This window comes from Protopterus annectens, chromosome 2.part2, assembly GCF_019279795.1.
Source record: "Protopterus annectens isolate FY-2018-M chromosome 2.part2, PAN1.0, whole genome shotgun sequence".
In the NCBI taxonomy this organism is placed as follows: Eukaryota; Metazoa; Chordata; order Ceratodontiformes; family Protopteridae; genus Protopterus; species Protopterus annectens.
The window spans coordinates 143,217,497-143,240,886 of record NC_056730.1 but is presented as its reverse complement, the minus strand read 5'-3'; positions in this window follow the sequence as shown (position 1 = coordinate 143,240,886).

The window sequence follows — 23,390 nt, the reverse complement described above, 5'->3', positions numbered from 1 at the left end:
TAACACAGGGGGTCCTCCCAAAGCTTCCTTAAGCTTCTGAAATACCTGCTCACATTCTGGGGACCACACTACCTTATCTGGCCTATTCTTCCTTGTCAGGTCAGTGAGGGGAGCAGCTATGGTACTATAATTGGGAATAAACTTTCTCTAGTACCCTGCTGTCCCCAATAATGCCCTCACCTGCATTTTGGTAACAGGTGCAGGCCATGCCTGAATAGCTTCCACTTTGGCAGGTTCTGGCCATATCTTACCACTCCCCACTATATGTCCTAGGTAGGAGACCTCTGCCATACCTGACATTTGCTCGGCTTAATGGTCAACCCTGCCCTCTGTAGTCTGCCCAGCACCTCCCTAACATGCTGAAAGTGCTCCTGCCAGAAATGGCTGTAGATAGCAATATCATCCATGTAAGCAAGGGCAAACCCTCCAGCTAAGATATGATCTACCAGCCTCTGGAAAGTTGCTGGGGCATTCTTCATCCCAAAGGGCATCTTTGTGAACTCATTCAAGCCAAAAGGAGTCACAAAGGCTGACTTCTCTCTAGCACTGGGAGTCAAAGGTACATGCCAGTAACCCTTGGTAAGATCAGTGGTTGTAAGATACTTAGCCCCACCCAGCTGCTCTAGGGCCTCATCTGTCCTAGGCATGGGGTAAGCATCCAATTCCGTGTGACTATTTAATTTCCTGTAATCCACACAGAACCTAGTACTGCCATCCTTCTTTGGAAACACCACCACAGGTGAGGCCCAGGAACTGTTGGACTCTTGAATCACCCCTAGTTCCAACATCTCCTGTACCTCTTCCCTCAGAGTCTGTTTGACTCTCTCAGGCACCGTATAAGGGGCCTGCCTGATAGGCCTTTGGGGTCCTGTATCCACTGCTCGGATATCTCAAACCTGGGTAGGAGATAGCTGCTGGGACATTGCTACCCCTTCCACCGAGGTGTCAACCCAAGCCTCACTGAGGAGATCACTCACAAGATCTCTCTCAGACTCCTCCTGCAATCCACTGCAAATGCTCAGCACAAGGGCCTCCCTATCATGGTAAGGTTTCATCATGTTAACATGGTACAATTTGTGCCACTGCCATCTGCCTAGCACTTCTACCATGTAGTTAACATCACTTACCTTTCTTACCACCTTGTAGGGTCCCTCCAAAGCTGCTTGCAACTTGTTGTGTCTGACAGGAATGAGAACCATCACCTGCTACCCTACAGCATACTCTCTAGCTCGAGCATCCCTGTCATACCACACCTTTTTCTGTTGTTGGGCTTCTGCCAAGTTCTCCTGAGCCAAGCCCATGAGTTCCTTGAGCCTTGTCCTGAGGGTCAGGATGTATGCCACAACAGACTCCTTGTGAGACTCACTCTCAACTTCCCACTCATCTCAAATTAAATCTGGAGGTCCCCTCACCCTATGCTCAAACAGCAACTCAAAGGGTGAAAAAACTGTGGATTCCTGGGGGACCTCTCTGTGAGCAAACAACAGATGGGATAAATGTCTGTCCCACTCCCTCTTAAACTTTTCTGCAAATGCCCGTAGCATGGACTTGATTGTAGAGTTTAACCTCTCAATAAGACCATTAGTCTGGGGATGGTAGGGGGTGGTCTTCATGTGCTTCACCCCACAGGACTTCCACAAACAAGCCAGCAGGTCTGACATTAAATTGGCACCTGTCAGACAGTATTTTCTTTGGGAAACGTACCCTGCTGAAAATCTCTAGCAAAGCATTTGCCACCTTCTCTACCTCAATGGAGGACAAAGCCACTGCCTCAGGGTATCATGTAGCATAATCTATAATCACTAAGATATACTTTTTCCCAGTGGAACTTGGGATACTCAGAGGACCCACAGTATCCATAGCTACCCTCTGAAATGGGCTCCTCAATTACAGGCAAAGGCATCAAAGGAGCACTCACCTTGTCTCCTGCCTTGCCTACCTTTTGGCATTGCTCACAGGTCCTGCAGTACCCTGTTACATCTCTGGAAATTCCAGGCCAATAGAAGTTTTGCATAATATGCCTCTTTGTACATTTTATGCCCATATGACCTACAAAGGGAATATCATGGGCTATGGCTAGAAGTGCCAGATGGTAAGCTCTAGGCACTACCCACTGCTGTACTCTCTCATCTTCTAACCCTCACTCAGGGGTCCACTCTCTGTATAGTAACCCTTTGTCCCAGTATACAGATTCCCCCTTCCCATGAGGATCAGGTGCCTCCCTAGCTACCTGCCTCATGCTTTGGAATGTAGGGTCTGAGAGCTGAGCCTGTATCAAGTCTCTCCTTGTAACCCTTCCCAGCTCCCCTTCCACAGGAAGTCTGGCATCCTCTGACAGTGGTGCCTCACTGTCAGCCTGGGTACTACTACTCATCTCTACCTTTGCAGTTACCTTGTCCAAGGGAACATCAGTACCCACAAGCAGCTGTGGCTCACATTCAGTCTCACTGCTACAGAGCAGCTCCCTCCCTGAAGTAACCACCTCAGCAGTCCTGGCTGCAAGTGTGCAGTCTGTCTGGGTCTCCCCCAGGCTACCAAACCCACATGCTTGTCTCCTAGCCTCACTGCATGTAACTGCATAAGTACATAGTACTGCCTCATCCAAATCCTTCCCTCTCAGGACATCTGCAAGATGGAAGTTCCATACCCCGTTGTCTCAAGACAACCCATTGTTAGCATTTTGCCTTTCCCACTTACTGGCACCCTCACCTTTGGTTCCCCACCTTGCCTCCATGGACATCTGTATGCCACATGGCCCCACTGGTTGCATTCAAAACATTTAACCCTAGCTCCTCGACGTGTACCTGGACTAGTGGCTTCCCCTGCTACTGACAGATTCTGTTGGGGCAGTCTGTGCTGCCCACCATGAGTTCCTTTAGTCCCATGAGCAGTGCTGTGGGTCCCTTTCCTGTGCAGGGATGCCCTGCTTGCTAGGTATAGGTCTTCCTTCTTCCCCAACTCCTCTGAAGTAGCACACTGTCTATCAGCTAACCAGATCCTCATGTCCTCAGGCAAAGTGCTAAGGGCTTGTTCCCTCACCAAAAGATCTGCCAGCCCTTCAAAAGTGGTGACCTGACATCCACTCACCCAGCTATGAAAATAAGTGCTCAGTTCAACAACATATTCACATACATTTTCATCTGCCTTGCGTTTATGCTCACAAAACTTTTTCCTATACATTTCAGGTGTTATCTTAAAACATTCCAACAAGTGCATTTTTACAGCAGTATAATCAAAACAGTTAGTGTCATGCATTTTTGCTAAAGAAGTTACAGCTTTACCATAGAGTAAGGGGGTCAGGAACTGTACCCAGAGCCCTTGGTCAACTTCATACTGCTTACATACCCACTCAAACATATGAATGAAGCTATCAAAATTATCCCCCTCTTTAAACTGTAGAACTGTTAAAACAAGACAGCCAACTCACTGTCCCAGCTAGGTATAAAAAGTAGAGTGCAGGCTTACTCAAATAAGGCCTTATTCGAGTAAGCCTGCACGCTATTTTTTATACCTAGCTGGGACAGTGGGTTGGCTGTCTTGTTTTAACAGTTCTGGTGTTGCCGTTTGTGTTCGAATATTTACGGAGTTGGTCCCCTTTAAACTGTGGAAGAAATTTACTGAGCTTTTGTGCTTCTGGGGTCCAGTTACTCCCTTTCCCATTACCTCCATGACTCTGGCGAAGAGTCAGCATTTCCCTTTCACGCCTCCTCTGCCATTCATTTTCCTCAGCTTGCAGACTCCTCATTTTCTCGGCTGCTTCTAGTTCCATACGCCTGGCTTCCAACTCAACTCTCTTTAGCTCCAGCTGGATTTTTAAGTCCACTGCAGAAAGGTTGAGCTGTCCATTCTCTGAGGATATTGTATCTCCACTGTTATTCTGATTGTCCTCCAGGCTGCTGTTTTCTGATGCAGCTGTAACCAAGGCTGCAATCAGGTCTGCTTTAGTCAGGTTTCCACGCACCATTCCCCTAGCCTGGCACATCTCTGCCAGCTGGCTCCTTGTCAGCTTTCCATACTCTTCTGCTGACATGCTGCCTGCTCACCCTGACTAACACTAAGCTAACAAAAGAAATAAAACAATTGTGATCTGAACTCTGTGTATACACAGTAAGGCTGTTTTAGAGTACAAAACACTTTTAGAGATCACTGTACATAAGCTACAGGAATTCACTTTACCCACACCACTACAAGCCAATTAGTGTGTGAAGTAGATCCCACCACTGCAAACCACTTGTGACGACCGTGCCCTGGCCCAGCAATCAAGGAGCCTCAATCCTCACCACTAACACCAGGGAGGTCATCTCCTAGAAGACAGGAAAGGATAACTAATGCACACAGTAAAGTACAATTTCCTTAAGTGCATACAGAGATCACAGTCAGTCTGGGGCTGGTTGTTCCTTTGCTCACCAGGTCCCCAATAAGACTCCCCACTGGCACAGCTACAGGGTCCAGGTCTCAGCCTAACTGGGCAAGCTTAAAACCTACAGTCCCTTCTCTGTCCAACCAGTGCTTCATGTCTCTGCCCAGGTAGCTGATACATACCCACACACACTTTGAGAAGAGGTTATACAACCACACAGACTTTCCTGGGAAAAGGCTGGCACAGGTTCTCCAGCTGTGCCCCTATTACCCAGACCATACTGTTAGTAATTCCTGCCACCACCCAGCTAATTATCAGCTACTAAAAGGCCCTTAAAAGGGTGTCCAATTATTACTGTGTAATATTATTATCCAATTGGTAATGTGACTATTCAGTCTAGGCTTATTGGAAGGGCTTAGACAGTAAACTCTATAAATATATAATGTGCTCTAAAGCATAATTTATCTCTATATAAACCAGCCACATGTAGAAGGTTTTAAAAATATTTAATAATAAATAATTAAAACACAAGACAAAACTACTACACCACAGAGATATCTAAGAGTTCAGAGATCACACAGAAACTTAAAATAATACAGTAGGACAGGTCTGACTTCAAAGAAAAATACCTAATTAATCTTTACTAGCTTTAACTATTCCTACAAGAAATTACAGTGCTAGAACTTACATGTGAGCATAAGCAGAGTGCTGAGTTAGATATTCAAAGATCAAAATGCTTTCAGTCTATTGTGAGAAATAGCATTTAAACATTACTAACAAACATGTCTGTAAGGCCCTCCCAAATAACATCAATTTTGACACTTAGTCTGGAGTTCTCAGGCCACAAACTGCATTATTTAGCAATCTAACACCTGCTCAGAAACATACAACAATATAAGTCATTTCACATGTATACTTTAACAAAAACCAGTCAAGCTGCGGTGGTACAGCGGCAGCATCGTTGCCTCACAGCAAGAGGTTCTCCCATTCGATTCTTGGCTGGAGTGCCTTTTGTGTGGAGTCTGCATGTCCTCCCTGCGGTCGAGTGGCCTCCAAAAGACATGCATGAATGGGCATGCCTTCGCTGAAATGTAACCAAAAGGCTCACGTTTAGTCCAAAAGAATCCACAGCTCGGCCAGGGAATAGAAAAGATTTATTGAAACAAGTATCTGTAGTTAAGCACTTTCATCTGTTTTTACAGACTTCTTCAGAACTCCAAACAACTAAATCAAACATATTTAAAAAAAGCCAATAATATTTTAAAAAGACATACCCTTCGTATTCGTTCATATTAAAAATCATGAAGCATAAACTACATGTTTAAGAACATAGATCATCATGTTTACCTGTAATTAAAATTCAGTTTAGAAATATAACCCTAGTAAACCAACAAAAGACATATATATTAATATAGTTATAGTTATGAAATTTAATAATTAAAAATTAAATGTTTTTTGCAAAACCAAGTCAAGCCAAAATCAAAAAAGGCTTGATGCTGATGAAATCATTAATGCCAGGAAATCTGGTGGCATCAGTCAAAATCTGCCATTTGGTTTCCTTCATAGCTAATAAGGCTTTCCAATTCCCACAAAATGGTGCAATATCCACACTGTCAATGATGGAAAATCGAAAACAGTGTGTTGCCCCATAAGAAGAGATTTGTCTATAAAGGGCATTTTTTGTGTCTTTAACCTTTATCTTGTAACAATGTTCGTATATACGTGTTTTTAGGTATCTCTCTGTTTTTCCTATATAATATGCAGGGCAGGCCACACACTTAGCGATGTAAACTACAGATTTGGTGTTACAATTTCCTGCCCTGCTTTTAACATAAGTTTCATTCAGATCCCCTAACCTCACACCTATTTCCTCACAGATGTTAGGACATTGTTTACAACACCCACGTTTCTTTGTACCTCCAGTTTTCAGTTTACTTTTTGTTTTCATCTCCAATAAACTTTTAATATTTGCCCCAGTTTTAAACATGTATATACGAACGTTGTTACAAGATAAAGGTTAAAGACACAAAAAAATGCCCTTTATAGACACATCTCTTCTTATGGGGCAACACACTGTTTTCGATTTTCCATCATTGACAGTGTGGATATTACACCATTTTGTGGGAATTGGAAAGCCTTATTAGCTATGAAGGAAACCAAATGGCAGATTTTGACTGATGCCACCAGATTTCCTGGCATTAATGATTTCATCAGCATCAAGCCTTTTTTGATTTTGGCTTGACTTGGTTTTGCAAAAAACAAAGTTTTTAATTTTTAATTATTAAATTACATAACTATAACTATATTAATATATATGTCTTTTGTTGGTTTACTAGGGTTATATTTCTAAACTGAATTTTAATTACAGGTAAACATGATGATCTATGTTTTTAAACATGTAGTTTATGCTTCATGATTTTTAATATGAACGAATACGAAGGGTATGTCTTTTTAAAAGATTATTGGCTTTTTGGCACCAAAAAGGTTTTTTAAATGTGTTTGATTTAGTTGTTTGGAGTTCTGAAGAAGTCTGTAAAAACAGATGAAAGCGATTAACTACAGATATTTGTTTCAATAAATCTTTTCTATTCCCTGGCCGAGCTGTGGATTCTTTTGGACTAAACATGAGCCTTTTGGTTACATTGTAGCTTCACTTACGAAGGTTGGATTATCTAGATGCTTTCGCTGAAGGTTGGGTGTTGGGCTGGCAACTCGGCACCATAAAAATCTACTGCCAATCATTAGTGGACCGGAGTTCCGCTGTGGCGGCCCATAACCAGGAAAAGCCGAAAAGACAAACAACTTTAACAAAAAACAGAGCAATAAAGCACCATCCACATGTAAAGTCTGGTCATAAACTTTAGCCTTAAAACAATGAGAATAAAACCTTCATCCAGACTCACTGGAGCCGAATTCTAACATGAAAGGGTCACAACATGCTTCACTGGGCCAGTAGAGTGCAATCTTGTCACATATTTTGCAGTTGTACATTTCACAGTATTCTTTTACACTCAAGAAAACATGCCTGTATTTTACATTTATTTACAAATGCCAGAATTGTATATTAAATTCTATTTGACTAGGCTGGCAGCCTTCACTCATCTCTCCCCAATCGTCACAGATACATATATATTTTTACTGAAGTACTTTACAGATCAAAGGAGCTATAACATAATACTGGTAGAAAGCATCATCTTCCAAACCAGAATTCAATTAAATATCAGTGGTCAGGCAAAGCATTTCCTACCATTGGTTGTGTCATTTTGAGGCACACTGAGGCATGTATCCCAGCTGTGAAATACTGGGTCCCTGTGAGTGCCCCATGGGTAACCGTAAGCACAGGTAGACACAAAACCTATCTGGAGTGCTTTTATAACTCACTTCTCCCCATTTTCCATACTGCAACAGTCTAGCATTGCCAGTTTTGAAATTCCCAAATGTGGGCATTTTTTATGGAAAGATATTCACAACCATTGCAATGGACTGTACCTCTCAACTGTACAGATTTTTGCCTCATATTTTGGTTTGTTTCACATAAAATTATGGTTTGCTGGTACATCACTGGTAAATCATTGAGGTGTGAATCAAAAAATAATTATATACATTTGAGTTTCGGGCTTCATACCCTTCAGAAAATTCATGCTAATGTAAAACCTGTTGTTCTATCAACTTTCTAAGTTTATAAGAGCAATATTTAAACAAGTGTCCCTATTTTTATGGTGTTTGTCCCCCCATTGTTTACAGATTTGCCCAGATTTTTTGCTCTAGGAGGTTGATAGGTATGAACTTCACTCTTGTAGAATTCAAGGTGTTTCTGTTGTTTCATATAATATTCTGGTATTTTGGATATAGAATAATTGTTTTATGCAACCATTAGAAGAAATTAAGGACATTTGCCTTTTTATTTTATTTTATTTTTGCAGGATGCAATTGCCCAAAGGAGGGCCATCTTGCATAAAGAGGAACAAGTAATAACCATACAACAGTTGTAGCTGCAGTACCCTACAAGTTGCACATCTTCTTAATTTCTGGCCTTCCTGGTTGGTCCAACCAATGATCCAGACAATGAATCATAGAACCACAAGTTGCTTTGAGGTGGTATGATACAATGTTTAAATTGCAGTGGTGGGACCAGCCAGAAAGACTGGAATCTTTGATATAAGATGGAAACCTTTTCTGTGTGTTTGTGAGACACAAACGTGAAATACATTACTGCAACTGTGATTATTATTATTATTGTTTTTTTACCAGAATCCAACATCTGAGATGTTCACAGTCAGTATAGTAGTTGTAACTGATAGGTACAGAGTCTGTCTGTAGATAAGTGACTTACCCCTGCTGTTGTTTGATCACTGTTAATTGAGAGTCAGTGATCAGAAATGGCAGAAGTAGAGCTACAGAATATAGAGTATTTGTTAAAATCAGAGTAAAACTGGCATTGTATGACTGTGTATGTTTTGCAAGGGTTGCACTGTATTTAAGACCAAGTGGGGAATAATTTATTTAATTTTCCATCACAATCATCAACATTGCACACAATATATTGTTATCTTTGATGATCTTGCAAGAGCAGACTGTATATGAAGGTGAATGGTGCAGTGGGTAGAGGTGCCATCTCATAGCATTTTTTAATTTTCTGGCAAAAATAGTCATTTCTCAGTTTGTTGGCTTTTCTAGTTCTGTGTGCCTCCAAATCCCCTTGCAGAATGGTGAACTAGGCAGGGACTCAGTGGTTAATTTTTTAATCTTCACTTGAGAGCTGCTTCTGCTGTGCTTCTGCATTAAGAAATTCCAGGATCTTCCACCTTGTGGTAGAAGGTGCTTTCCTGGTCTATTTCAGTTGGGGAGCACTCCAGGAAGCTCAAAGTATGATTGTTTATTGGGTAGAGGGCATTTGAGTCTTTTCTCAAGTTTTTTTTCTCTATTATAAACCAGGGAAGTTTGAAAGGCTTTTTTTACTTACATAGAACTCTGCAAGACTTTTCAAATGTTTCAACTGCATTCAGAGCCATTCACGCTAAGATAAGAATATATACTTGATTTATTGCACTTGTACTTGCTTTATACAGTAATCACTACTGTTTTCTAGCATTTTTGAAGCAGATATTAATTTTGTGGTAAAAATATTCATTTCTGTATTTGTTGGCTTTTCTAGTTCTGTTTATTCTAAAGTGCCTTGCAGAAGGGTAAATTAGCCAGGGACTTAGTTGTTTGGTAGTTGTTTGTTGTTTAATCTACACTTGAGAGCTACTTTTGCTGTGCTTTTGCATTAAGAAATTCTAGGATCATCCATCATGTGGCAGAAGGAATTTACCTGGTCTCTATGAGTTGGGAAGGAAGCTCAAAGCATGTTGTTTATTGGCTAAAAGACATAGGAGTCAGTTTTCACTTTTTTCTCTACTATAAATCAGGCAATTTTCGCATTTAGCAGTGCCCTGTATAGTAACAAATCTCTAGACAGTAAAATTTCCCTATAAAGTTAGGACTTGGTCCAAACCTGTTAAACAGTGTGGCATTATGTGGAAATAAGTTTACAGCAACTAGCTTGCACTTAGACTAGCCTATTACAGGACCAGTTAACATGGCTATGCAATTTCACAATGTCTCTGTGACCAGCTTGGTAGATTTGGGCATCCTAAGGCAATGTAGCAAATGCCTCATGTTCTCAGACAGATAATCATTAAAGAAAATAACACCATATGCAAGATATGTACACAACTTTCTTGGAAGCAAAAATCTCAAATACCAACACTTCATCCATCATCATCACTGCTTACCTCACACACACACACACACACACACACACACACACACACACACACACACACACACACACACAGATTATCTTATCTTGATGCACTTTAAAAGAAACTTACCCAAGACTGCCAAGGCCACCTAATGGCAGCACTGTTCCTCAGGAATCACTAAAGCACACACCAGAAGCAACACCAAACATCTCACATAAGCCTACATCCAATGTTCCCACAGAACAAAGAAAGATAAGGCAAGCATATATTTTGCCTAATACATTTGTCACTGAGGACTCCATTGTGTGACACACCCAGATACCCCACTCACCAGGTTAGACCAGGATCCACAATATCACACATGCACTCAAGTTACTGCACCCCAGGTACTAATATGATTCTATCATAGTCCATGTGGGTGTAAATGACCTGGGACATACCGCAATGGACTATATGAGAAGAGACATAATGGATTTCTTGGAATATGTGTCACAGATAGGTAGGAGCCTTGCATTGAGCAGCATTCTATCTTCACCAAAGATGTTGCCACAGTATGAACATAAAATGATCAATTTTAATTATTGGCTGAATTTCTGGTGTCACTGAGGGGGAATACAGTATCTATCATCATGGGAGGACATGGTCAAAAGACCTCATTACCTTGCCAAGGATGGACTGCACCTGCCCTCCCCAGGCTTTTGGATAATGGATAAAACTATATTGATCCCCTTAGAGCTTTTTTAAACAATGCCAAAAAGGCAAACCTACCAATATAGTGAAAAAGTGTGCAAACAACCTTAAGGTGTTATTGATGAATGTTTGGAGCATAAACAAAAAACTCCACACCATACAAGCCCTCCTCACTCTGCAGAATGTAGACATCTGTGCCGTGACCAAGACTTTGTTTAAAGCTGTATAAAGTACTTCTGCAGTGCAAAGCTACAGTGCCTTTTACACGTTTAGACCAACAATAGCAAAGAATCAGGCTAAAGGGGGAAATATCTTGATCTACATTAACAGCAAACCTATCTCCAGGTTGGTTAAAAAGGATGACACCATGCAGCTCATCCATGTGCAAGTCACCATGGATAAGGTCCCTCACCATATCATGGCTAGCTATAAGCCATCATCTATGCTCCTACAGTCTCATGACTCTTACATAAACCTACTAGAGGTGCTCACCATCCAACCAAACACCCTATTCATGGGTGACTTTAGTTAACCCTCTGTAGACTGGGAAGCATACACTGCTTCAAACTCTCAGGACCAATGGCTTCTGGACTTCATTAACACAAACACCCTGGAACAGATAGTGCACACTCCAGCCAGATGATCAGACATACTGGATCTGATACTCACCAACATGGGAGAGTGTTGCACCACCCCCGTGTTATGTCCTCACTTTTGAGGTCAAATCACAAAGCTGTCACATTTGAAGTAAAAATGAGTCTGTAAAATCCAGCTAACCCAGCAGCAGTTAGGAACTATTCAAAGGCAAACTGTATTGTATTAACTGACAGTTTGTCAAAATTCAACGCTCTCCATAACCCTGACACTGCAGCTACCTATGCAGAATTATTCATATAGTCTCTATACAAACACTTGAATGGCTACATAGAAACTGATGTACCTACAAGAAATAAACCCAAAACAAACAGTAAAAACAAACTCCACTGGTGGAATTCTCACTTAAGCAAGGTATACAATAAAAGAAGAAAACTCATGGCCAAAATCAGGAAGAGCAACCCCCTTAGCAACAAGCGTTTTCTTATACAACTAAACAATAAATTTAGAGGTCTAATTAAGTCCAATAAGGCCAATTATGAGGTCAGGATAGCCTTGCAGGCTAAGAACAATCACAAGGCCTTCTTCAGCTATGTCCAGAACATTAGAAGTAACACAGCAGTTTGCTGAACTGGTACCACCTTCACCAATCAGGGTGGCATGGCAAATCTACTGGCTGATAAATTCCGCTCAGACTTCACCCCCCCACCCACTTCCTCCAGCTCCACCAGATGAAATCCCCTCCAATATACTTTCTCTCAGTTATCTTCTAGGATTAGGAGCTTCACTGGTCTCAACAGCATCCCTGGTTGCCTCCTCAACAGTCTAAAACATGACCTATCAGGACCACTTGAGGTATTGCAACTACAGCCTTAAAACAGACTATATTCAAGTGAATGGAGGACCAAAACAGGCATTCTCCGCCACAAGGGTGGGCCATCAACTGCCCCAGGGATCTGCAGATCTATCAGTCTAACATATCTAATTTGCAAAGCCATGGAATAAATTACCATGGAAATGACAAACAAGGACATTGGCAACCTACAGACACTGAATGTATCCCAGTTTCACTTTATGGGAAGGTCATGCCTACTTAACCTGGTAGACTTCTTTGAGAGGGTCACCAAGGACACGGGTAAAACAGTGCATGTTGTCTATCTTGACCTGGCTAAGGCATTCAATACCATACCCTACTCAGGCAATGCTAACAAGCTCTCTGAGCTTGGCATAAATCCTTGCATAACTCATTGGATTGTCAGCTGGATCACAGAAAGCACCCAAGAAGTCAGACTCATTGAGACCATCTCCACCAGGAGACTGATCACCAGCGATGCACCCCAGGGCTCCATTCTGGGCCCACTTCTGATTGACATCAACTTCCTGGAAGTCAAAGCTAACATTCATAGCTTCTGACTCTCCAAGTTTAGAGATGACTGTAAATTGATTCCCCCAAGACAGCAAAATCTTGCAAGTGGGTTTAAAACAGACAAATGACTAGTGTCAAAGTCATGGTCTAAAACTCAATGCCAAAAAATGCTTTATAATGTCCTTTGGGAAACTGTCAAGCCAAGTTAATTACTGCATCGATAAAATGCTCCTAATAATCAATCCAGTAATAAGTGATCTGGGAAAAGATGTAGACAGCAATCTGACCTTTGACCAACACGTAGATAAGTAATAAGAAAATCATTCTATGTCACCCAACTTATATGTAAGGGTATGGTATCCAGGTTCAAGGAAGTTATAGTACCACTCTGCTCTGACCCTATCAAATCTAGCACTGAATACAGTGCCCCTTTTGTTTCTCATCAGGAGAATTCAAGGAATGAATACCCTGTCATATGCTAATTGCCTAAAGGCTTTGTGTCTCTGTATTTTAGTCTCTTACAGGCTGCTGAGAGGGGATCTTTGCCTAGCTTACAGGAATTCCTCACACATAGTCATGATGGATCTGTTGCACATATGCAAAACAAACAGCACTAGAAACACTAGAGCCAGGGATATGACCTTTGCTTGTGACATAAACTGAACATGCTGAAGAGACAGATATGTGTCCCAAAGAATCCCCACACTGTGGAACAGGCTCCCCATTCATGTAAAACATACTTCTTTCCTGACCCTATTAAAATGAAACTATAACAATTGGATAGGAAATAGTAAATTTGCCCCAAGTCTGGTCCCCATGTCCCTTAAGGATACAGGCTGTCAATATGAAAACTATTACCCTAACTAACACTGCCCTATAAATCCTTAGTTACCTCCTTATTAACATGCCCCCCCTTTAGACACCCATGATACTTGGGACCCAAACGGTTTGGGGTGTGCTGCTAGGCTTGTATAGGCCCTTGTGGTCATTAGCCTAGTAACAACCTATGAACCTATAGCACTTAGCTCTGGTTAAGTTCTTGACTGTGGCTTCTTCTGTTTGAAGTTTGCCATCTCTGGCTCTATGTGGGTTTATCCATGTACTTTGGCTACCTTCAACACTCCAAAGACATGGTGTAGATGAGTTGATGTTCAACCATTTTGCCTGTAGGTAAGAGTACAGTGTATGCTTCTGTTTGTGTGTGATGAACCTGGCTTGTTAGAGGCAGGAAGAAGCTGAAGAGTAAGACAAAATGAAAGAAAGAAAAAAAGTAATGTATATGGTGTGTTGAGGTGAGGGTGGGGGGCAATGACAGGGACACCGGTTATGTACGTGGGGTATGGAGGAGAGCATTGGGCAGTACCATGAAACCCTTCACCTAGGGCATCATTTCACATAAGGCCAGCCCTGTATGCCCCAGTAAAATACAAAGACTTTTTTGTGTATCCATTTCACTTCCATCCCACAACATGATCATAGTAATAGGAAGTGTAACCTGCACATGTCATATTACTAAGCATTCTAAGCCCCTGTGACTGGTTGCCCTTAACAAATGATTCCAGTATTTTTCCTGCAATCTCTATTCAAGTAGTCATATGACTAGAGACTACCAGGAACTTCAAATGTATGAATCTTCATTTTTTACAGGGATAATTTTTGCTTTGTAGGAATGTGGTTTTGATGGCTTATTTTCAACTTTGGTCAGAAAATAGATAGAACTGTAGTTAGTGTCAATAATAGACACTGTCCACAGCTGAATAAAGATAGGCTTGTATAGGCCCTAGGGCTGATAGCCTAGTACCAACCTATGAACCTATGAACCTACATACCTTTCAATTTCTTTGCTCAAGAATTATGGACAAAGGTTAAAAATCTGGGATATTTTTTTTTAAATATTATTCAAATTCACTTGAAGTGTTAACAGCGGACCAGAGTTCCGCTGTGGCGACCCCTAACCGGGAAAAGCCGAAAGAAGACCTTGAAGTGTTAACAGCATAACAGATTTTGCATCAGCATGAACTTTCTAAATAATAAATCTGACTCTCTGACTAGCATTACTAACTATAATTTTCAGTGTTTACCAGAAAATCAAACAGAACAGGGTACATAGGAGCAAAATCACGGACAATTAAGAACATAGCTGTCAGATTTACCTCAGTAAGAGGAACATTCCTCATTTTGAATTTTAAAAAGTCCACATTTACATTGTTACATATTCAAAAGGTCAGCCACATATTCATTGTTAACATTTTTGGGTAATACTGAGTCACAGTAGTTCATCAAAATAACTTTTTTACAAGTATAAAGTAAAACATTTAGCCATTGTGTGAGACTCCCAGCTAAAGTCGTTAGTAAGCATTCTTTCTCATTTTCTCTGTTTCTTATACACTGTGAGAGATAGTGTTCCACATTTTAGAGATGGTAGGTTGAGATTTATGGGAGGAAATTGTTAAAGAAAGCAAATGGCCGGCTGAGGCCAATCATATTGAAGTGATCATTGCTGTGGCTTGATGGGGATTGAAAACAGAGCTTAGTTTCTGAAAGCTTTAAGTTGTGATTGGATGTTCATCCCCTTTTTCTGTCAGACAGCCAGGTGGATCTGTGAGCGTTGGTAAAAATGCACACTGGCAGAAACACAAGATTTTTGCATTTTTTTATTTATTTTTTATGGCAAATGATGTGGGGTTGGTGTGCACTGTAGCAGCAAGTATATATACATTACTGTGGATATTATATTCTTAACTTTCTTTTCAGTAAGACATCAAGAGAATAGAGAATGTGAGTATCGCTTTTGGTAGCAGGTGATATATGACAGCAAACAGCAGTTACAGGATCACTTCTAAAGGGTTATTTTCTTTCTTTCTTTCTCTCTCTCTTTTTTTTTTTACTTCTCAGTGAATATTGATATGGTTTGTTGTGGGTGATTATAAAATGGACTTCCAAGATGGCTGCACACAGAGTAACAGCATAATTTCATCTCTCCCAGTGTGAAAATAGAAGCTCAGAAAAGAAAGCCAGTGAATTTGTCTTTTTGGGTAAATGTCAGTGCCAGAGAACATAAAATTTAGAAAAACTGAAAAAAATCAATTAGATAAGGAGCAGAGGAAAACACTTACTGGGAAGAATCCTGCAGTTGTTTAGCACAAAGTAGTTCAAGGTCCAGCTTTGGTGCAAGACATGACTTCCAGTAATCTAGAGGGAAAATAAGTCAAATATGTTCTGAGCGTAAATAAACAAAACAGTAAAGAAGTATAACAACTCAGACAACAAAAGGCTGGATAAAATGGAAACAGCTTTAAGCAAATATTAAAATGAGTTGATAAAATTACAGAAATCAGAGACTGAAATGAAGAAATGTCTGGCTGAGTATGAGACTCCTCAAGAAGAGATGTTTAAAAAATGGTAGAATTAGAGGATAGAGCACGTAGGAAAATGACATTTTCTGCTGTTACAGAGAAACGGGAAAGGACAGACTGTATTTTCAGTGGCAGGTTGGCGTAATGGTTAAGGTGCTTACTTTAGAAACACAAGGTGCAGGGTTTGATTCTGACATGGGGTAATTCTCTAGGCTTAAAATGGCCCACAAGGGCAGTTAGCCTAGTACTAACCTATGAACCTATGAATTTAATGAAAGCACAGATAAGAAAATGGACTGGTATTGCACAGCAGGAGCTGTTAATTGAAAGAGCACATCATCAGTATGCTCCAAACCTGGCCATGAGAAAGCAGTCAAGACCTCTAATAGTAAAGATGCAATCCTACCAGCAGAAAGAGTTGATTCTGATAAAACTGTGGCAGAAGGGGAAAGTACTAAAAGATGGAAACAATAAAGTGTTTGTGAAAAATGAATACTTATAACAGGCAGAAGAGGAGTACATTTACTCCAGCATTCAGGAATTGTCGAGAAACAGGTGTGAGAGTCAAATTGCTGTATCCAGCTATCTTCAGAATATTATTCCTGGAGGGTCAAAATCATTTTTTCGATGTAGAACATGCTAAAGAGGAAATACAAATGTGTGTCCAACAAAAAGGGGATTCTGCATCTTATTTTTCTAACAATAAAGCTCTTAGAGGGACTATGCCAGGGAAATAATTTCCAATGTTCCAAAGGAAAATGGTTGAGAGACAGAAAAATGCTTAGAACTTAATTAGAAGAACCAGGAGTATATTGGAAATGAACCATAGGCTGGATTTTGGAGATGAAGATCATCATGAGGGAAACCAGTAACTCAGAAATTAATGAATAAATGTGAGATTACAAAGCATCTATCACATTTGTGAAAGATGGTAGAACAAGAAAACCTGGAAATATTGGGATTTTTTAATTTTGTTAAACTTGTAGGGGACTCCAAAGCATATTCCCTATTTTATGTAATTAGTATTTGAAAGAACACTGAGGAGAGGGGAAGAGGAAGGAAAGTGGTAACTGTAACTAAAACATCTTTTGTTCTTAACAGTATTTGTATAAAACATGACATATACCGCATGTTATAAAACTTTTCAGTTATATTTGTGCATAACAGGGGTACTAAAGTAAACAGGGCCCCCTTTTTTCCATCTTCTTCTTTAGTTTTAAGAAATGTAGGCACTGCAATGTAAAATGACAAAAAAAATTGACAAAAGAGCATGATATAAGTAAAACTGATATGATTTTTCCTAATTTTTGCATAGGGAAATGACTGAATTAAGGCCTTGACTTGATCTAACAACAAATCTTAAGGGGAAGCTAGTAAATGAAAGTACACTGAATGTAATTAATTTGTCTCCTCTAGCAAATAAATGCTTACAGTGCAACATGATAAGCTTATAGCTGAAGGCAACTGTGTGTCCGGTTCTTGTGTTTCTGTGGAGACAAGCTAATAAGGGCAATAAAAATAGAATACTTCTTCCTTTCAATGGCTAAAAGATAATGTTTTCTGACAGCACTCAATTTGTTTTTTACATTTTGGAGAGGAATAAAGATAAGACAAAAATAGACATTAGTTAGTGTAATTAGAAGCTGCACCACACATCTCAACATGGATAACATTCATTATAGGTCAAGTCAGGCTGTGAATGTAGCTGTCAGTCTGGGACAATTGTTCCTATTAAAAAGGTTAAACTTCATTATTTGAATATGTGCATCATTTTGTGTGTTTGTATTAAGTTAATAGGTTCTGGGGTATGTTTGTTTTTTGTCTGAGGGTTTTCATTAAAATAAAAAGTCTTGTAAGATGTGACATAGGTTCAAATGGATATGACAAGAAACAACTGTATAGAAGATCAATCTGCCAAAAATTAGTGTCTGCATTTAACACAAAAGCTGAAACTAGGTGGGAATAATACTTCTTATCATAATCACAACACTTTCTATATTATCTTTAAATGTGAATGGTCTCACAGGTATATACTAAAAATAAAGAGCAGTGAACTATAATAAATAATACAGAGTACAAATAGCCATGCTACAGAAGACACATTTGGAAAGAATTGAACATGTGAATTTGATAAGAAAGGATTTCAGGATGGTTATTCAGAAGAATATCAAGGACAAAGGAGAAGGGGAGTGAAAACTTATATTAATTGCTAGAAGAGCTCCAATAGTGATAAAACAGGGGAAAAGATAATAATGATAGATTTGTAGTAGAAAGGGGCTACTGGCAAGGGAGGATGCATACACTGGAATGTATTTATATTCCACCTAAAACTGCTACAGTGAAGCTTAAGAAAATTCTGGGAGAAATAATCAGCTTTCAGCAGGGAATATTACTTCTAGGTGGAGACTGAAATTTGATTTGTAACAATGAGGATGTATCTGGGGGCCTACAATGGAAAATATAACAAAAATAAATTTGTGATGATATTTGGCATGGAAGATATGAATTCAGCAGTAGCAGCTCAGAGAGAACTTATATATTATTTCCCAAGGTACAAAAACTGGACTAGTCTAGACAGAAATATTTCACAGGAATATGTGCATTTAGTTGCAAGTTTTGAAATGCATCCAGTAACTATTTATACCAGTCCATCCATCAATCTAGAATCCCCTTTTCCCAGTTTGCACATGGGGATGGGGTGTCACTTCAACAGTGGCATATTTCTAGAGTCAAGGTTCACACTTCCAGTTGGCTAGCCCTGTCATGGATCACACACCAATAATAACTAAAATAAAAATGCAGGGTAATAAAATAAAAATGAGGCACTGGTGTTTCCACACATATCTGTTAAAAAGGGAATTTAAGGAATGGGTATTGGAAATTATTCAGACATTATTAGGGAAGATAACATTTCTTCAGAAAATATAGCTAGGGAGTAAAATGAAATGAAAGTAGAGTTTAAAAATAGGGTAGAAATAAAATAAAAAGAGATATGGTTAAGAGGTAAAACAAATTATTTACACAAACTGACAAGGGTTAAACTATTGCAGAGTAGGGGGAATCTCACAGAGTAAGAAGAGGCACAACTGCAGAGTGCTAGATAGAAAATAAGGAACTATATTAATAATATGCATGAGTTTAGAAAGATTGTTAAAGGAAAACTCCACCTTCCCCTACAATTTAACTCAACTTTTAGGTTGCATTTCTCCCTACAATATGATTCAAGTACTATGTAGATACCTGAAACTTGCATTTTCTCACCTTGGAATCAAAGGAAGGGAAAGACCACCCACTTTTTTTAAGATTAACTTCTCGCATAAGTTGCAGAGGAATTTGTCTACACCTGTATGATATACCACAGACAGAGAGAAATTTGTAGTCAGGTACAATCGTATGGGTAATTAGTCCTGCTAATGTCAGGAGCTAAGGCTGCTGTAAACAAGACAGGGAGGTGTGAAACTGTTTTCCATTGTCTTTATTGTAGAGAGGAGGAGAACTTACACTGATTCATAGGTGCTTCCAACACAGCAATTAGATCAGTTAGGGTTTCAAAGGTAGCTGTCACCTCTTTTGACAAATTGACATAAACAGCATCACACTATTGAAATGCTAAGCTTTAACCTTTAAGTGTTTGTTATTTATACTACTTTAAATTTTAAGGTGACTTGAATATAGTATCAAAGATGTCTGTGACATTTAGAGAAATGTAAGAAAATATTTTTCTTGTAGTTCTTGTAAAGTACCAGCACATTTACCAAAATGTTGGGGTAGGGGGCTGTCAATTCATCTAGGACTACAAAACAACATTTTGATCAAAGGCCTACAATTTAGCTACTGTTTTGGTTGCAGATGTATGTCCTTGGTATACTCTAAAACAAGCCCTGAGGTTAACAGCTTCAACTATCAGGGAGGGGTAGTTGAGGACAAGGGAAGTCTGAATGAGGAAGTCAAAGCTAGAATCCAAGGGGCTGTAGCTAACTGGCAAAGAATGTCAGTGATAATGTATGACAGCAGAATGCCAAAGAAGCTGAAAAGTAAGGTGTACAAAACAGTGGTGTGACCAGTACTACTGTATTATATAGAAACCTGGGTAGTAAAGGCAGAGCAGTTGAGGAAGCTAGAGGTGATGGAGACTGGTGCCTGAGATGGGTGGTAGGATGCACACTGTGGGACCAACTAATAAATGAGGACAAAAGAGAAGAAGCCAAAGTAGCTCCAACTGCAGAAAATTTCAAAGAGAACTGATTACAGTAGTTCAAGCACATGTGCAAAAAAGCAGAATATAATCTGTTGAAGAAGATTTGGGACAGAGAGGAAGAAGGCAATAGGAAAAAAGGGCATCCAGCAAAGAGGTGGATGGAGTGTGTGAGAGAAGACCTGTGACAGTCAGGCATGAGTGTTGAAGAGGGTAAGAGTGTGGCATTGAGTAGAGGGTGATGGTGACAGTTGACATGACACTCCAACTCCATGTAGAAAATGGAGAAAAGGGGGCATGATGATGACGATGATCCAGAAGGAAACAGAATGTAAGAAAATACCACTGTTGTTTGTGGGTTTTGATACAGAGAAAGCATTCAATGGAATAAGCTTGGATTTTATGAGGAGGACAATGGAATCATTTGCAATTCTGATAACATAATAAGGTTGATTAGAATGATATAGGAGGGATCAGTTGCAAAAATTAAAGCGGGAGGGGTTCCTCTCTGTAAATTTCTGTTTGAGCAGAGGGGGTGTCTTCTTTCTCCTTTTTCATTTGCATTACATTTAGAACCATTGGCATTGGAAAATAAGGGACTCAGAAATTCAATGATATGATTGGCATGGTAATCAAGAAAAGGTGGCTTTATTTGCAGATGATATTATTTTGTACCTGATAAAACCAGAAATGACATTCTAGTGTTGTGGAACATTCTCAGACAGTTTCAGTCTTTTTAGTTTAGAAATTGTTCAACTAATTGTCTGGATGATAGAATTATGATACCTTTTAGGTACCTTTTTCTGAGGATTTATGGCAGGTACTAAAGGAGGTGAGAAAATCTGCTACTAGAAAGTCATATTTGTGTAAGTGGAAAAGATTTTGAATTTGGTGCCAGTCAAAGAACTAGAATCCTCTTCAGGCCCAGTTGCCTCTCGTTCTTGATTGTTTGTGTGAGTTACTGTCCAATGGCTTTTGCACTACTATGAAACCACATGTGTCAGCTATTTCCACTTTTCTGCATTTGGATCCTCCTTCTAATAATTCCTAGGTTAAATAGTTTTTGAAAGGGGATTTACACACTTGTCCACCTAGGGAAGAGGTGGCACAACTACTTGGAATTTTAAGTTTGTGCTTGAAAAGCTTTCTCTGTTTCCATTTGTACCAACCACCTGGCTGATTTGAGGTTTTTAACATGGAAGACTGTTTTACTTATTGCTCTGAAATCTAGTAGGAGAGTGACTGAGTTACAAGCTCTTATGCTGAGTCAACCCATCTAATTTTTCACAACGACAAGTTTCTTTGAGAACAAATCCTATTTTAATGCTTGAAGCTGTCTCAAGAGTTTACCTTAAACCAGAATATTCATTTCCCAGTCTTCTTTTCTAATGCAAAGAACAAGGGAGAAAAGATTCTTACTCTCTGGATATGCATTGGCTGCTCAGATACTACCTAGACAAAACTTGACCTTTCAGGAAATCTGACCATTTGTTTGGTTGGCCTTTCCTCATAAATTCATAGGAGACTGTGTCTAAATAAACTGTTCCAAATGTTTATCTCATGCTATTTATTTTTTGCTATACTCACCATGAAAAGCCACTTACAGGTAGGGTTTCAGCTCATTCTACAAGGGCATTAGCTTAGTCAGTGGTTTTCTGGAAAGAGTAGACTCCAGAAGTATTCTGGAAGCAGCAACCTGGTCCTATGTACATACTTTCACAAAGCACCACAAAATGGATTCTTTTTTTCAGGTCAAGACTAAGCTATGCTAGGGCCATTATCTGGGGTTTCCTGCAGTCCTAGTTATTGGCCTCCTCCCTTTTTTCTTTCTCTTCTAAGCTATGGCAATCTACTCATATAGCTTAGGCTATGACGGCAGTGATCTGTACATTAAATATAGTACCATTGTGTAAACTTACCATAACTCAAGATATTCTAATAGATCACCATTGTAGTATTGTTCTCTACCTCCAGCCAGCTTTTCATGCAAGTGTTCTTTTTGTGTTGCCAAGGTAGGGCTGTTTCCACCCTTCTGTGTGCACTTTACAGATGACTTTGTTTCCTAGAATAAGTTTTCAGACCTCTTACCACCTTCTTAGGTATAAAATGCTCTGAAGATTTTAGTACTCCAACTGCTTTTTATATAGAGCTCTGCATAAGCTCCTGGCAGTTGCTCCTCATAAGCTCCTGGAAGCTGGAGCACAGGGAAGGTGCCAAAAGTTCTGATAGGATGGCCAGGGTGAGTTAATACCCATATAGCTTAGACCACTGCAACAGAGATCTATTTGAACATCTACTGTTATGGTATATTTACTTAGACACCTGGAAGTTCTCCTTCATTTTTATCCTTTTTTTTGTAATTTCCAGGCTCGTACTCATGAGACTGGGAATTTACAAACTAGTATGTCACAGAATTACATTACTGGTGTGCACTTATGAAACAAGAAGCAAAAATAATACACTCTCATAGGGAAAAATAATATTTCCTATAATTTGTATATGTTAATGCAAAACACTCTATTTTACATGTTTTGAAAGTCATGTCCATATTTGAGATTCTGTTGCCTACTTTCCCTAAAAGATTTTCGTCCATGCAAAACAAAATTAAAGTGGGATTATAAAAAAATATTTTGAACCTGTTGAGAGGCATTGTCATTTGAAGTCAAGATGGAATTCAGGCTGGAACTGACTTTGTAAATTAACAGAGTAAAACTTTTATAAAACTGTCAGCTAAAAACAAATACTTAGCTTTCAGGTGTCTTGAAAGTAAAATAAAAGCTTTGAAAAATATAAATATATAATATTGGTGTGATTTCAGAAGTAAAATTAGTGTCTTTGTATAAAAAGTGATTTTTCTCATTCTTTGTATATTTTTGAGGCACAAAATTTGGATTAAATTAATTTTTTTATTAAAATTTTGCACAAATTAGCTACTTTGTCTTCTTTAAGGGTAAGACTGCAGTCCATTTATGTTTATAGATAACTGTGTCAGAACAGTCACTGAAAGTTTCATGAATAAATGTTGAACCATTTTGGAGAAAGAGCTAAAATAGCCCAAAACACATAGCATTCTGGGGAGAGA